The sequence below is a fragment of the Ambystoma mexicanum genome, chromosome 10 (genome assembly GCF_040938575.1).
Source record: "Ambystoma mexicanum isolate Mex_15411 chromosome 10, UKY_AmexF1_1, whole genome shotgun sequence".
NCBI lineage: Eukaryota > Metazoa > Chordata > Amphibia > Caudata > Ambystomatidae > Ambystoma > Ambystoma mexicanum.
In genome coordinates this window covers 1,422,783,142-1,422,801,379 of record NC_090932.1, presented here as the reverse complement: position 1 = coordinate 1,422,801,379, position 18,238 = coordinate 1,422,783,142, and positions in this window count along the sequence as shown.

Below are 18,238 nucleotides of genomic sequence, written 5' to 3'. Positions count from 1 at the left end.
AGCAGGCGTTAAGGGCGAGGGCGCAGAGGGAACTCGGAGTATGGCGGTAAGGAAATACCGCCACCGGTCTCGTTACCGGTGGCCGCTATCCCTTACCGCCATACTCGGAATGAGGCCCATTGTCCTCTAACCCATTGTCCTCTAACCCGTAGAACTGCTCACTGGACCCCAGAGACCAACCTTCATTTTGTCCAGCTTCACAAACATTGTCAGAACTTTCCTGAGCTTTTGGGCATAAGGCCCCAGACAATTTAGGGAAGGACTTTTGAAGTTAGGATTAACTCTCTGTGGACCATTGAGGCATAAACTATGATGTACTTTCTTTTACAGGGGTTTTATGTGTATTATGCCCTCCACAAGTGACTGTATATATGTAATCTATTATTAGTGTTGTGTGATATTCCTACCTGTTTGTAGCCATTGCCCATAGTGATATTTGGCCAAACATAAATAACTGTATTTTTATGCATACTGTCTAAGTGTATTCTGTGATTACCATTGTGTGCACTCATTGTGGACCCTTTACAAGCTCACCACCTCTTGAGACTTAACCTAGACCCTTGTCTCTGCTACCTTGAACTGGTTTGGCTACAGCTCCCCATAGTTGTCCCTGTCACAATATAGGTTGGCCTTCTATACATCTGTCCACCAGGCCAGAGTATAGAAAATCAGTCCTAAAAGATTTCAACCAATAACACAACTCTCCTACCATCATAGGTATTCTTACCCCCGATGCGAATGGCCTCACAGGGGCTGAGTTTTCACTCTTTCAGACTTCGCTGCAAGTGTATTTTACAAAAGACCTTGCATCCGCCACTTAACGTGGAACGCCATATTTTGCCTGTCTCCAGCTAATATCGACTGGTGCTGCCGACATAGCCCACAGCCTTACAAAGTGAGGCTTTTCAGGTATGCAAACCATTGCTGCTTTATTCCCGCACCACCACTATACTTAACACGGTCTTACCGGTGGATTATGTTGCTAACTTTGAGCACCTTTATTTGAGCCATTGCATCGTGCTCTATATGCTTGATCTGGCCCATACCAGATCTGACCTGCAGCTGCATGCTATAAAGATAGCATAACTTGTTTGCCACCTACCAGACTGACCCATAACCTTGTTTGTATATGTATCTGATCTTGCACTCACCGGTTTTTACCCTATGATCAATGCTGTCTACATAGTCTCAAGTAGTCTGTATTCTACCAGATTGACCCACAGCCACCTCTCTATTTATGTAATCTAACCTGTCTGAAACACACCATATCTGACCTGCTGCCTTGAGCTGCACCTGTAACTGAAATGTCCCTTGTATCTGTATACCTGATATAGCCACCTCACCATAAGACGTGGCTTTGCCAGACTGTACTCTTACCCAAATTGTTGTCCCTTGTATATGTATACCTGATGTAGCCCCCCTATCATGAGGCGTGGCTTATTGATACAGTATTCCTACTCTATTTTGTCATTTCTGTACACCTGATGTAGCCCGCCATAACATGGGGAGTGTCTTTTCCGGACTGTGCACATACCCTGATTTTGTCTTTTTGTTTATCTGTATATCTGATGTAGCCCCTGTAAGATGAGGTGTGGCTTTTCCAGAATGTGCACATGCCCTGATTTTGTCTTTTTGCATATCTGTATATCTGATGTAGCCTCCCGTAACATGAAGCACAGCTCTTCCAGATTGTGCAACTACTCTAATCTTTGTATTCCATGTTTACTAGTAAACCCACAGTAGCACCCGCTGCATGAGGCTGGCTCTGCCACATTATGTTTTCAAAACTCACCTGTATATTGTAACCCTCAGGTGTGTTCCTGCACTTTGTAGATTGTCCACTTTGCACTTACTGTAACTAGCACCCACATGCCTCAGGACTTTGTGTGCTACTACTATAAATGCAATAATAAACACATACAATCAATACATTTCAAATGTATTGTGTAAGACACAACTTTCATTTGTTTTGCATGTACTTTTAAGGCAAATATTTCCCAAAATAAAGTGTGTTGATTGTTGTGATTATGACAATGTCCAGGATGGCACCATCATCAACTCGTGGTGCTTGGATCCCCTGATGCAGTCTGAACCAGAGAAAGCATAGTATGGCAAACACAGTAAGGGGTTTTAACACCTATTTCTTTATTCAACCCAAGTGTGCGAGTTATTCTTCCTTCCCCAAAAATGATACTTCTAGATAAATAGGGCACACTTAGGTAGTGTGTGAAGTACCCAGAAGCGAAGCATGAATTGAAGGACACTCATCCTACGCTTCACAGCACAACAACAAAAGAAGAATTTTACAATGTCACACTGGTGTTCTCCTCAAAACATATTTTTGTTTATTTTTTTTTATTTCACAGAGCTTTACATTAATTTCCTTTCACAGTCTGTGAAGTGCATGACAGTGGCAGCAGGCCTGGTGATTTGGTGTCACTGGCAATTGGGCAGAGGTTACTGCTGGCTGCTTTCTCTTCTTGAAGTACCACTCCTGCACTCGTGCAAAGATATTTTGGTGTAGGCACTTCGCTCGTGCCATGGAAAGGTTCGAGCTGTGGCTCCTGGTGATTTCTATCTGAGGACATTAAACAAGTATATAGTTAAGAGAATTTAGAGGTTGGAGAGATTACACTGTTTAGGGTTTAGAAATAGAGTTTTGTTTTTAGACCGGGTTTTAAAAGTAAGCTAAACATTTAATGAGACACATATTTCACAATTAACAGCTCGCATGTACTGCCACTTTCTGCTGCTAGTGTAGAAGGGGGATTCATAGTCTTTCATAGCTGCAGCCCCAGACTTGCAAGTTGAATTGGGGGTGGCCTGCTTGGTACGCTATTTGGCACGTTCGTGACATGTAATAAATGATGGATATGTATGTGATAGAATACCCCCTTTTAGTGAGAAAGGCACTTTGGAACAAAGAGGTCACTAAAGGTGACGTGGAAACTAGGGTTGCATGTCCACCCAAACATGCCCCCCAGCAGTGGAAAGGAGTTTATAGGCGGGGGCCATGCCTGCTTCCACAAATACCATCACCAGTTGTTGTTTTTACTTGGAACTGTTCACAAGTCCATTCTCCTTTTGCCAGGCCTTAGTACTTTTACCTGTCAGCAATGGGTTACTTACAACACGATATTCATATTTAAAGTATTCTCTGTGTGTTGTCCCATCCTTTTCAGGTGACTTTGATTGACTTTGCTGATACTTTGGTACTCTTCCTGCCCATTCAAACATATTCTGGCTGTGACTCCAGCTCATTGTTGGTCTCATTTGTATTAGAAGTCACAGCCTAAGTGCAGCACCCCCCTGCCCAAGTGACATAAACACCTCAGGTCATACATCGTACAAACTGGATACTGAAACCACCCTTCAAAATAAATTCAAATCAGTCTATACCAGAAGACTTAACTTTGAAAACCCAATCAATCAATTTGTATTCGACCAAAGTGGTGAATACCAATGGTTCAACCTGTAGTTGTCTGGCCTACAAAAGAAGGTGGCAATTAGACACTCAATGCTGCAAATCCACCCATAGATGTTTAGTTTAGAGTATAGTATCTAACATGTTTAGTAATCGTGCCATCACATAAACACAAATGAAAGCAAGTCAAACGATGGAAAAAAAGAGTTGAATGTCGAATGTTCTCCCTAACGCCTTATCCTTTGACTAGATTGCTGAGGTTTACCGCCCGATGGCCTATGTTAAGAGGGAAGAAATTAATAATTAAGCATTATCAGGATTTGCATTGGACAGTGGGACATTTTACTTCCAGGTACACTTTTTTCTAACCTATTTGCCGTCAGCAAATGAATTGTTCTTCTTTCTTCTTCGCCTCATCTGGGAAATAGTGGCTGACCTGCCCTCCCTCCCCCCTACCTCCTACAACATTGGGCTACATTTTTCAGTAGCTCCTGAGTGTTTCTCAAGGTAAGCCTTCTGGGCCTCCACGTGGTTTATCTTGTGGCCTAAAAAACGTCTTCATCTACTGGCATAATATCGCCAGGTATTTCTGGCAAATTCTTGCTTCTGGGAACATTTCTTCCCGAAAATATCACAAGAGACTGCCTCCTCATGGAGCTATGGGGCTTCCCCAGCCTAAGATGGCCACTGCACTACTTGTTGGAGTGTTGCTATGGTGACCACTTATCACACTCCGGATTTGCTCTGGGGATTATGTGGCCTACCGGGAGCTGGCAGGAGAGAACCGGCCCCCAGCACAAAGGACCTCATAAAGGCCTCTGTCTGGACGTGTCCAGAGCTGGAGGGAGCCCCCTCCATGCTGCCACATCTGGAACTTTCTCCAGGCTTAAGCTGCAAATCGCCAATCTTACTGTGTGCCCCTGAATTTCGGGAACATAAAAAATGAGCCATTACATTGTACCGGTAAGCACCCCTGGACTACCAGCTCCTGGACCACAACCCTTTACCTTGCAGCCTGTTGAATCCTGCCTCCCTTGCCCTTGTCTACAGCCCGACTGCAACCTGCATCTTCTTCCCACTTGCTATGTGTATCTGCCATATAGCCCACATATAGATTACTTTCTGTTGCCTCTAGTCCTAAACCCATAAATCCTCTTAGAGCACCGTTAATATCTGTCCCCTCAATTTCGTGCTGTACTTAGTGCGTATTGGTAAAGTCAAATTTAGGTGTGCTTTTTTATCACTAAAACCTCCATTTTGTGCTGTACTTAGTGCTTTTTGGCAAAGCCAAATTTAGGTGTGCTTTTTTAATCACTGCAACCTCCATTTTGTGCTGCACTTAGTGTTTCTTGGCAAAGTCAAATCTAGATGAGCCCTTATCCTGTGCACTGACGGTTCTCCTTTGCACACCTCCTCCTCCACTGTGCCTGCCCGGCTGTTAGGCCACTTGCTCAATTCCTTTGCACCATGCAGCTCCCCTGCTTAGCTCTCTCTCCCCTTCTACTTGCATGGCACTCTCCCTCTATCCTAAATATTGTAACTGCTATTCTATCACTTATCCTACTTCTCTCACGAAGTCTGGAAGAAAAAGCTAACCTGGACCCTAATCCAGGCATACCTATCGCTGACATCTACATCAATGCTACGTCCAGACATACTTTCAAGGACATCCTCTTCACTGTCCCCTCTCCTGATCTATGGACCCGTCACCTGGTCTCCACTTTCTCCTCTTCACCCATTAATGTTTTGTTAGATTATTTGGCATCTATATAGTGCTCTATATATCACTGGTATGACCTCAAAGAGCTGTGGGTTGAATGCATTCAGGGACCGTAGTTCAGGTCAGTCGAGAGAGGAGAGTATAATAGGGTGCTTGGGTGCACTCAATATGTGTTCAGCTGATGCGTTTGCCTGATGGTAGCTGCATCCTAACATTAGGTGTGGTGGTATTGAGATCAGTTGAATGTGTACAGCCTGAAGGTTGGTCTCTGTGTTAGTTTAGAGTAGAGAGTAAACATAGTCATAGGAGAGATGAGTATCTAGATGGAGGTTTTATTCGTATGAGCTCACTGTTCCAGATTTCATTTACGCGTTTTGTGATTGCTGCATTCAGAGTGACTTACTAGTCTCTTTCTGTGGTGTCATTGCTCAGTATGTCCTTGAACATTTGTCTGCAGGTTGCAGGGTCTCTGCTGCCTTAGATGGTTTTAATCGGCTTTATGGAAAGACACAGGTCTTTAGAGCTTTGCGGAAGGCCATGTAGTCTTGGGTGTGTCGAATGTGTGGGGGGAATGAGTTCCACAGTGTTGGGACCAAGATTGAGAAGGCGGTTCCTCCAATCCTGGTTGAATTGGAGGTTGGAATCACTAGAAAGAGGGCAGTGCTTGATCTCAGGGTGTGTGATGGGAGGTAGGGTTTTATCTTCTCTTGTGGGTACTTTGGGCCGGTCTTGTGCACTGCTCGGTGGGTAATGCATAGGGTTTTGAAGGTGGCCCTTTGTCCGATAGGGAGCCAGTGGAGGGTGTGGAGAGCGGGGGAGATGTGGTCCCTGTGTCCCAGGGCAAGAAGGAGTTTGGTGGCAGCGCTTTGGGCTCTTTGGAGTTTGTTAAGTTGGTATGCCAGTGCTCCCAGGAATAAGGAGTTGGCATAGTCCAGTCTTGACATAACAATAGACAGATCTGTGGGAAATTACCGAATGGAGAAGTCACATTCACAAAAGTCTGTTTTTTATTCCCCCCCTATTTGTTTGCATATATATATATATATGTGGGGGGAGACCCACACAACCCCCCTTATACCTATACATGTTTATTAACTTTACTCCATATATATATATATATATATATATATATATATATATATATATATATATATATATATATATATATGTGACAGCAGTGAGTCTGTTGGGCTAGGTGAGGTAAGGTAAATTGTGTCTGAGGAGTTTGAGGTGGTAGTGACAGGATTTTGATACAATATTGATCTGATGGGAGATAGTTAGGCCTGAGTCCATAGAGCAGCCAAGATTTCTGACTATTTTGGATGGAAGTGGGGGGGCAAGAGCTGGGGGCCATGGGAGTGGTTGAGGGAGAAGGACAGTTTTGCCGCACACCATGATTTCAGATTTATCAGGGTTCAGAAGGAGGTGGTTACTAGTCATGCATCGGTCAATATTACTCAGACATGCTTCAATATCGGGTCATGGGTTGGTACTTGTTTTGGGAATTCTTAGGATAATCTGGGTATAGTCACCGTAATTGTAACAGGAGAGGTCGCACGTGCAGATGATTCCTGGTAAAGTGGTCAGACGGAGGTTGAAAAGGAGAGCAGAGAGGCAGGCGCCTTGGGGTACTGCAGTGTTCACAGCACAAGCAGTTAAGTCAAAAGGGCAGAGGAACGCGATTTGTTTCCGGTTGCTGAGGAAGGAGGCAATCCATTTGAGTGCGAGCCACGGATTCCTAGGGAGTGGAGGCGGTAAAGGAGGATTGAATCGTTAACAGTGTCAAAGGCTGCTGACAGATCAAGGATAATCAGCGCTGCACAACCCTCAGAGTCTGTTGTGACCTTGAGATCATCCCAGATCGAGATCAGAGTGGTTTCTGTTCCATGGCGTGGTCTGAAGAATGACTGTGCCGGGTCGAGTAGTTTGTTGGATTCTACAAAACATTTGAATTGGGAGTATGCAGCCCGGTCAATGAGTTTCATGAGAAATCTGGTGCTGGAGATCGGCCTGTAATTCTTAGGGTCAAGGGGGTCGAGGGATGCCTTTTGTGTTTTAGAACGGTTTGACATGCGCTATTGTTAAGGCTTCTGGAAAGATGCCTGAGGTGAGGGAGTCATTTAGAATGGATCTAGCATGTTCTCCTGCACAGGTAGAGGAGAATATTTAATTCAGAAGAGAGGCAGGGCAGGGGTCGAGGTGGGATATGGAGGGTCTGCTGCTGGATAGTAGGTCTAGGAACTTGTCTCTCTTAATGGTGGCACTAGGTGGGAAGTACACCTTGCCTATTTCTCATCTTCTATGTGCAAAATGAATGTCTATCACAATGGCACTATGATGACCCAAGGCTCTCAACCTGCTCTTCTTTTCTCGACTGGCCTTCTCTCATAAAGTTCCTCCCTTCTCCTGCCACCCCTTCTTCCTCTCCCCTCACTTCTCCACTACCACCGATGGGAGAACCACGCCCCTGTACACCCCCGGAAAAACTTCAAAGGTGGAAACCTGCTTCACCTGGCTACTCTGAATGCTCGCTCAGCTGTCAAACACTCCTCTGGCATCTGTCTCCTTCTCGAAGACCTTGACTCAGACATCCTTGCTCTTACCGAGATGTGGTTCACTGCCAGCTCTGTCACTGCTCTTAACACTTTCATTCCTGAGGGCTAAAAAATCCTCTCCAAACCCAGACCCTACAGGACTGGAGGTGGAGTGGCCCTGATCTTCCCTGAGTTTGTCGCTGCCTCCATCATTGTTATTAAATCCTACTCCTCTTTTCAATGCCTTGTCTGTAGGCTTGGGGTTTCCCACACTCTCTCCCCCACCTTCACTACTACCTACAGCCTTCTGGTCCTATCTTCCTCTTCCCCTCCCAATGGGCCAACCTTGCCTCATCCCTTTCAACTTCTTCTTCCAAACTCCTCCTACTTGATGAGTTCAACATCCACCTCGTCTCACTTGAATCATCTTCCTCTCCATTCCAGGTCCTCTGTGACTCCCTCTCTCTCACTATACTTCCTTCTGGCCCTACCCACTTTGGCAGCCACACTGTTGAAGGTCTCATCGCTGGTGACATCCATATCTCCAATCTGGTCACCACCCCCCTCTCCTTGTCTGACCACTCTCTCCTTTTCTCCCACCTGGAGCCCCTGGCCTGTCTATCTGAGCCACCCCCTACACTACCAGCCGACTTCCCTGCCATTGGACCGATAAAGCGGGTGAACGCTGCTGCTTTTGCCTCAACCTTTATCCACCCTCCAACCCCTCCTCCTGACTCTCCCAAATACACTAACAAATCTGAAGAAATTGAAATAGGTTTATCTACACCATGGAAACAATTACAATTCTCTAATTGCAATTCAGAATTTGTTATCTACATGATAACCTGCCCATGTGGCTTAAAGTATATAGGAAAAACTGTTCGAAAAATTAAAACACGCATTATAGAACATCGGAGCTGCATACGCAATAAAACCATCCAAGCCCCCATGGTAAAACATTTTATAGATAAAAACCATTCAAGTGACGACATAAAATGGACAGTACTACTAACATTAAAAGGAAATGACATAACAAAGAAGAAACATCTTCTACTAGAAAAAGAACAGAGACTTATTTTCCAAACCAAAAGTGATGAACTAGGGCTAAACAAAGCCATCGAATGGCACAAGATCTGAGCGCCAGATACCATACTTCTATAAAGGGTTTAATGTGCACCTCAATAGCTTATTATCACCTCCTGGTTGCTACTTATACAAAAGAAGCTATGTAATTAGATTACATCCCTGCCTACGTTTCATTGTTATCAGGATAGATATTCACAGAATATATAATGTAATCTATTTTTCTATACACAATACCGTCTTTAGTACCCTTCATTGTAAATGTGTCATAGACATTTAAAACAACCGGTATTAGTAAATCCTACCAGCACTAATAAAAACTAAAAAAGAACTAGTGATCTTATATCAAACCCCCTACCCAACATGGCACCTGCGATCGAGACAGTGCTGGGCAGAGGACACAAGAAAAGGAAGGACGCTAGTGCAAAGATCAACTAAAACAGGTAACTCGCAGTTTCCTAACCGTTTAAATAAATTGAAAATCAATATAGACCTTAACAACGCGATACGAACGAATCACGCCAGTCGCTATGAAAATTTTTAGAGTTATTAAAATGCCCACTCACGTCCTTTTTACAGATTCAATAGAGGACCTCATCTACACAGACCTTAAATCGAACCGACCACATTCAGAAAACTAAAGGAATACGGACACACCTGCCCTAAGCCACATACGAGCCGAATATCACCTGATTACTAATACAGGTAAGCGACTTTCAATTAAGAAGGGAATCCGCACTTTCTATCAATAAACTACTAATTTACAGCTAAACTTAACGCCATAATAGATCCAATTCCCGTTTTTTCTAGGCTCCTGCCCCTACTACAGATTTTGACTTATGAGAACATTCCGTTCCCACCCGTCTAGCATAAGACAAACAAATAGACGCGGCCTGAACATTCGAAGCCCCTATCTATAAAGAACGACCTTTGAAGTTCCAATATCTCATTCTATGAGGTAAGCCTTGATCTACTGTCCTCCCAATGTACATTCCTACAAGACTGGAGCCAACCTGTTAGTAACCTCCACTAAAATATGCATATTAACTTTGCAGGTCGTAACACAACTCAACTTTGAGTTATCAACAGACCTAGGAGATCAAAAACCTGCTTAATTCAGGATCCATACCTCCTCATAAGCCACTCGCCTCTGACAAGACTAGGTAATTAATTATCCTAGCCCTGTCTTGTAAATTTAAATTATTACAGAACTATTTGGAATATTCATATCCCTTTTCTTTCTGTTTTTCTGTTTCATATCAACAGTTGCAGTAGGCAGATCCAAACCCGCCATGAAATACCAGTAATAGGAACTGATATATGATGATAAATGTATTAAATACACCTCTTACTGATGTTTGTTTTTACCGTAAGGAATGATTTAGATACAGTGACACTACTCCTGAAGAAAGTTCCCAGAATCACCAGAGAACTGAAACATGTCGAGTTCTACCTAACCATCTAGTGTAACAACTACTAGCTTGACGAAACAACTGCCTCATAATAGGGCATAAGGATCATTGCAAGTGAAATATCTTTTTTCTGCATAGATCATTATATCCATTCAAAGCTACTAGATATTTGATATCATAATATACAAATCAATGTGTCACGACTAAACAGTCTTTCTCTCTTTTTAGACATTGTGTAAATGTTTTATTGTACCAAATGAATGGGGTTGTCCCATCATTTCTTAACTCAAAATGTATCTTTTTCTATAAATTATTGAATTAAAATATGACTTTAAATATACCCCTTAGAGTTTCGATTTAATGAATACAACTGTAAACTGTTGATATGTGTTAACTACCTTCTTATGTTTCGAAATATTGACCCAAAATGTAAGTGCTGAATCTTTCCAGCCCTAACATCTCTACACTGGCTGCCGGTCGCAGCAAGGATCAAATTCAAGACCCTCTGTATCATCCACAAGGCCTTTGTGGGCCTGGGACCATGCTATTGCTAACTTTCCCTCCCTAAATACTCCCCTGCTAGAGCCCTATGCTTCTCTAATTCCAATTCTCTGGCTATCAAACACTTCTCCAAGCAGAGAGTGGGGGATAGGTCTCTCTCCTCAGTTGGTGCCTCCATATGGAACAGCCTCCCTGCCCCTCTCTTAAATTCCGGAAACTGCTCAAAACTCTGATCGTCTCTACATCTTTCCCTCTTTCCCTTCCCTGCTAATCATCCCACTACCTTTGTTACTGGTGGCCTGATCCACATGTACCTCACAGGATCTCAGGTCCTTCCTCCCAGCCAATACCAGCACACCCAGCCCCACTGCACTGCCCTGTGGGCCCCTGCCTAGTACCTCCATACACCACCCCTGAGAGTCCTCTGTACTAGCACTTAGCCTGAGGCTCTCCCCCTGACTCCCCTTAGCACTTCCCTTCTGGGCCCTCCTCCAGCACTTGTCTACTCCTCTGCTCCCCCTTCCATCCCCTTCCCCTGCACTTCTCGTTGATGCACTTGCACGGCCGAATGCCAGAAGGCCTAGAAGAACCACAACTGTATATATTTATATATAACTGTTATTTGTTTGCCACTCCACTCTGATTATTTCCCCTATTCGTTCACATTTAGCCTTGTGACACTTTGAAACACAATTCGCTTGTATAAAGTGCCTTACAAATGTTCAATAAAAGGGCCTTACAAATGTTCAATAAAATAAAATAAAACATTATCTGAAAGAATCTCAGTTTACCAAATCACGTATTTCCCTACATAACTGATGAGACAGAGACAGCATTCACAGCCATCAAAAAGAGTCATCCCATTCTAAGACACGCATTTATTGTCCTTTAGCTGCTTCCATAGAAGACAGCTTGCTTCTATCTTGCAAGGCATTCTACGGGCATCCCTCAGCTACACAGTCACTACCAAATAAGAAGCATTTGCATCATGGCAGCATGATGCATTTACCATGGTGAACATTACTTCGCTATGCCATTCACTGCTACTCCCACTGGTTTTGCTGCACTCCTAATTCTTCTGAAACATACAGTGATAGAGATCAAATAACATGGGACGGCAACAGAGCTTATGTTCAGTTGTTTTTTTTGGGATCTTTACAGTATCTGTTAAGGCATATAGGGCTGTAGTAAAGTGCAACTGAAATGTCAGGGATAACTAAATGGTTCAACAGAAAGCTGACAGAATGTTCAAACCCAACTGAAAGTCCCAAAAAACTTTTGAAAGTTCATGATGGCTTTTTCTGGCTCTGTATCCCTTCATAGTTTGTTTTCCTTAGCTGAACTGTGTTTTTTCACACATGTATTTCCTTTATCAGATCTTGTATCAACTCCTCCAGGTCCTTGTCCCTTTGTACACACCTCAGGTCTTGGTAATCTTCGCCCAACTCTCTATGCACTCACTTATTTCACCCCTTTGGGTATCCTCATACGCCTATCCTCTTGCTTCATTATCCCTTCTTGCACCACCCATCTCACAAGAAGAGTTCATAAGATATCTACTATGCATTTCATCTTCTTTCCCCTTTTTTGATATCTCACTCTTTCGGGCTACTCTTAAGTTCAAGCTCTTTGTCGCACTGCGCCTCTCTTTATTCATAGTTAATTTTGTCAAAACCCAGCCTGTTCCGCTCACCTTCTTCCCCTTTTAGGCCCCACTTTTTACTTCCCAGCGTTCCTGCTTTCAATTTATTTTCTTCATTGGGCCATACCGTTGTTGTCCCCATTACCACAAGTAATGAGCTCTATAGCTTTACGGTCTTCTTCTCCCACGTTTGGCAACTCCATGACAATATGAGACCCAACTTCCTACTGCCTACCTTCTGCTTTCACTTCCAAACAGCTATATGTTCCTTTCAACTTCTTACCCACTCTGGGCACCTTCCTCACCCCTCTCGACCCCAACCTTCTCATTACAATCACCTACAGCCTCCTGTTGGCCCACCTTCCTCACCCCACTGGTTACCTCATTTCCAGTTACTTTCACTCTCTTTGGCCACAACTTGCCCACTCCTTAATATCTGCTCCAGCTCTGTAGGAAGTTTCTCTTGTCACTCTCCTGGTTTCTCTTGTTCTCCCCTCCAGACCCAAGCCTCCAGTGTTGCCGACCCTCCTGATCTGCAGATTCTTGTATCCTGCTATGAGTCAAAATGTCTTCACTAAAATAACTTCTGCCCTTCCCTCTGTTTCCACACTCCTGTCTTCAAATAGTATTCTAGCTCTCATCGGGATCCTCTCTACATCTACTTCCCCAAACATGATCCCTCTAGAATTAACAAGTGTTCTTCAAAAGGGCTTTGACACCATCTCTAGCCTTTCTCTGTTGAACATCATCTCAAGTATGTTATTTGGGGGAGAGATTGGTGGTCTAGGTCCATCCCTTTGAGAAACTTACAGTTGCAGACAAGTCTGGTCCCTCTGCTGAGATGGAGAAACCTACTGAAATGTCCTCAAATAATGAAGGTATGATCGTCACTATGGTTAAAAGACTTTCAAATTAGATAGGCTCTCTAAAACTCAACGTTGGATGGGACAGATAAGACACTCAATGGACAAATGACTAGAGTGTGTGAATCCAAAAACATGACCTCAGGTTTTTGAAGATAAAATCTCTGAGACCATGTGATATTTGTGCACAATAGTGGTAAATAAACACAGTTAGAAGGAGATTGAATTTTAACTTGTTCCCAAGGTAACTTTTATTCTCAACCACAAAACAAAAGGATACAGGTGGACTCTGGAGGTATCTTCTTGTGAGGACGGAGGTCTTTCAGATCAGCGGGTCAAAAGACTTCAGGTAAGTCCTTGTTAATCTTCATTTCTCCCCTTCTTTGAGGATTGTAATATTGTTTGCGTCTTTTCCCTATCATAGGTTCAGTTTCAGTTCCTTTTCAGGGTATATCACAGACCTTGTAACTACTCTTTCTCTTATTTAGAATAGCTGTGTCTGTCTTTAGCGGTTGGTGAAAAATATAGTCTTTAGTCTTTCATGACTTCACCATCGTATTTACAGGAATGAGACTCTCTTTATCCCTTAAGGTCTTCCAGAGAGAATAGCCCAGATCCTTATATATACTTCAATCTGTCTCGATATTTTCGGGGACGACTCGGGAGGTAGATTGGTACTTTCGTTATTCTTATGCTATTTTGCATTCACTCCCCATCCTGTACTTTCGTCTCCTCTGATACGAATGTCTCCCCAGTGTTCATTTATATAGCGTTTTGACTATTCAATTCGAGTTAGCTGCTCCCCTCATTACGGCTCGTTGTATCCTAATATATCCCTCTGTTCTCTCTCTTACCGGTTATAGCTGTTTGTTCCTGTATGACTCTGCTCGACCTCAACTCTTTCTCTCACGTCTTCTCTCGCCTTCAGCTCTTCGCCTCAGCGCGGCCTCCGCTGATCGAAACTCCTCCCCTTTGCTCTCTCGGCGAGGTATCAGCTGCTCGACTCTGCGGCGCTCGTTGACAGCGCCACCTTCCTTCGGCGTTTCCTGGGATGGATCAGCTGTTCCACCCGACGGCCTCCGATGACGGAAACTCCTCCCCTCTGGCTTCTCAATGGATAGTCAGCTGCTCGGCCCAGCACGGCCTCTCTTACGATCGATCAGCTGTTCAGTTTTGCGTGTACTCTCCCTCTCCTCTGTTTCTCTCGCCCGTATAATGGAAGAATGGAATAGCGATTTCAAACGATCGCATATACTATTAATATCCACAACTTGTAGTTAACTCTGTGCAACGGCACAACTCGCCTCAGCTTTTCCTATATCTTAATACGCCCAGTTCAAACCGTCGCCCTTCAAAACCTCCTCCTCTGTCTCCTGGCAACAAAAACAACAAAAACAAAGAAGAGACAATTGTTGTCATAAAGCTTCATTTCGATCAAAGCCCCTCCGTGATTGGCCCAATGACCTGTCACTTAGTCCATTGAATCAGATCAACTCAATTAACCCTTCATATGGTCCTTCTGCCTTGTATTAACAGAGCCTGAGCCAGCTTGTGTCCTTGATGTAGAAACTGCTCCATTTTTATCACATACCCTCCCCTCTAGTCCCTTACGCTCGGGAAGGGAATTATTCCGGGATAGGAAATCTGCTTGGGTCATTCATTTTCCTGGGCGATGAACTGTTTTGAATGTAAAAGGTTGTAGTGATAAAAACCATCTAAGCACTCGGGGATTAGTATCTTTGTTACGGGCCAACCATATAAGAGGTGCATGATCAGTCACCAGGGTAAACTCTCTTCCTAATAAGTAGTAGCGTAATGTCTCTATGGCCCATTTCACTGCAAGACATTCCTTTTCAATCGTAGCATAGTGTTGTTCATGCGGTAAGAGTTTCCTGCTTATGAAAAGTACTGGTCTTTCTGATTCATCTTGCCCCTGGAATAATACCGCTCCAAGACCTGTTCCCGATGCATCTGTGTGTAGGAAGAATGGCGCTGAGAAATCTGGACATTTTAAAACGGCTTTTTCAGATAAAGCATTCTTTAAGTTATTAAATGCATTCATTGTCTCTGTTGTATACCAGTCCTTCTTCGTGCTGGACGAGTTTTTCAACAGATCTGTCAGAGGTGTTGCTATTGTTGAAAAATGGGGGATGAACCTTCTATAGTACCCAATAAAACCAAGAAAGGCTCGCACTTGTCGGAGGTTTGTAGGAAATTGTAAGCCTTTTATGGCTTTCAACTTGTCTTCTTGGGGTTTAATCATCCCTTGTCCTACAAAGTATCCTAAATATCTAGTATAGAAATTAGCCATAAAAGTTTTATTTGGATTTATGTGTAGACCAGATTCTTGTAATAGTCGAAGTACATTTTTCAAATGGGTTAAATGATCGTCCCAAGTCTGACTGAAGACAATAATATCGTCAAGGTATGCTCCTACATATGCTTCATGTCCTCTAAGGATTGAATTCATGAGCCTTTGAAAGGTTGCGGGTGCCCCATGTAACCCAAAAGGTAAGACTGTAAATTGGAACAATCCCGATGGCGTAGCAAAAGCTGAATTTTCTTTGTCCTCCGGGAGTAACGGTATCTGCCAATATCCTTTTGTCAACTCTATAGTTGTTAGAAATTTAGCTTTACCTAGCTTGTCTAGTAAATCTTCTATTCGTGGCATAGGATAGGCGTCGAACTTGGAAATCTCATTCAGTTTCCTAAAGTCTATGCAAAAATGAACCGTTCCATCAGGCTTCGGCACCATTACTACGGGTGATGACCATTCGCTATGAGAGGGTTCTATTACGCCAATTTCCAGCATTTCTTTAATCTCCCTGTTGATAGATTGGAGTTTTGTCTCTGGAATTCTATAGGGTCTAATCCTTACTACTTCTCCTGGCTGAGTTACAATACGATGGCACACCAGGTTCGTTCTCCCCGGTAAAGAGGAAAAAGTATTAGCAAATCTCGTTACCAACTCCAGAAGTCTTTCTTCTGTAACTCAGATAGGTCTTGATTTATGTTTAACGCCTCCAGTCCTAGATCTTCTTTTAACTGAGGAAAAGGTTCGAAAGATACCTCCTTTGTATTGATCACTGCCACCGTCGCTATAGGTTCTACCCATTTCTTCAGTAGATTCACATGATATGTCTGTGTTGGGAATCTCCTGTCATTTTGTTTCACCTTGTAGGTTAGTGGACCTAGGACCTCTTCAATCTCATATGGACCTCTCCAAGCGGCTAGCATTTTGTTCTCGGTCGTCGGGATTAAGACCAACACTTTATCTCCCTTGTTAAATGTTATCAGTTGAGTGTTTCAATTATAATAATATTCCTGTTTGGTTTGTGCTTGTAACAGGTTTTCTTTGGCAATGTTCTGTAACTTTTCTACCCTCTCTTTAAGTTGGTAGGCATATTCAGTAAGGGAGATTTCCTGACTCGGCTCCTCTTCCCAGTTTTCCTTCAAAACATCGAGTAGCGTTCTCACCGATCTTCCAAACAGAAGTTCAAAGGGTGAAAACCCGGTTGATGACTGTGGGGTATTCCTTAAGGTAAGGAGTATCCATGGTAACAACCTGTCCCAATTCTTTCCTCCCGGCTCTCCTGTTTTACGTAACATTTGTTTTATGGTTTGATTGTACCTCTCTACTAGGCCATCAGTTTGAGGATGATATACAGCGGTTTTCAAATGCTTCATTTGCAGAATCGTACACACTTGTTCCATCACTGATGACATAAAGTTGGATCCTCGGTCAGTAACAATCTCCTTCGGTATTCCCACTCGGCTGATAAAGGGTATCAAGGCATCACATATACTTTGGGCACTAGTAGATCTAAGAGGAAAGGCCTCCGGATACCTTGTAGCATAGTCGACAATCACTAAAATATATTTATGACCTCTGGATGAGGGCTCCAAGGGGCCCACAATATCTAACCCAATCCGATGAAAAGGTTCCAACACGATTGGCATCGGCTGCAAAGGGGCTTTTCTCACATTGGCTTTATTTTTCTTCTGGCACTCGGGACAGGCTTGGCAAAAACGAGCCACTTGAGCATAGAGCCCTGGCCAATAAAACCTAGCAAGGATTTTCTGTGTGGTCTTCTCCGTTCCTAAATGACCTTCACCAATTTGCAGATGGGCCACTTCCAACACGGTTTGATAATATTTCTTGGGAACTAACAACTGTTTCAGAACAGCTCCAGTGGCATCCTTGCTAATTCGATAGTATAATCCTTTTTCTTGAACAAAAGTGGGACCATTTCCTGATACCACTGAGTGAACTGCAGTCCTAGCATTTCCTAATAACGGATCTATTTCTTGTGCCATTCTGAAAGTATCTCCCGCTTCATCAATTTTCCAGTCAACTGCAATTGGGCAAACATTTTTCTCGGCCCAATCTTTCTTTAACTTTCTTAACTCAGACTTCACTTTCCTTTCTTTATTTGATGGCTCTGTAATCGTCTCCTGGGCGAAAGGGGCATTTCTTAACCAACTCTCTTCTATCTTCTTTATGATCCGTGAAAAATTAGGAACATCGGAACCAATCAGCAGAGGCTCTGGTAATACTGGCATGAGGGCGGCCCTTACCTCCATCTGTTCCCCGGCCACCTTTAAATTAATCTCTTTGGTAGGATAAGGTTTGACATCACCATGGACACAACGGATGGGAATTAGTGTATTCGGGTCCCCCGTATTCCCCACCAGTTCTGTACTTACTACTGTTTGCAAACTGCCGGTATCCACCATGGCTCTTGTAGGTTTCCCATCAACTTTGGCTTCGCAGATATACGAATACGATGATTTTGGGATTGCTGTTACTTCTTGATATTCTCCTTCTCTGGGAACCTCCATGTTTCCCACGTCCATAGGTTCAGCTTTAGCTCTTTTGGGACACATTCTTGCCAAGTGTCCCCACTCCCCACAGTCAAAGCATTGTATGCCTTTTGGTACCATATTAGGGGGCCTGATGCCTACAGGGCTCTCACTCGTTGGTCTCCCTCTAGGAGTCTCCCACTCCGGCTTGCGTAACATCGAGTTCGGCCATCTTGTAGCAGTGGTGGTTCTGAGA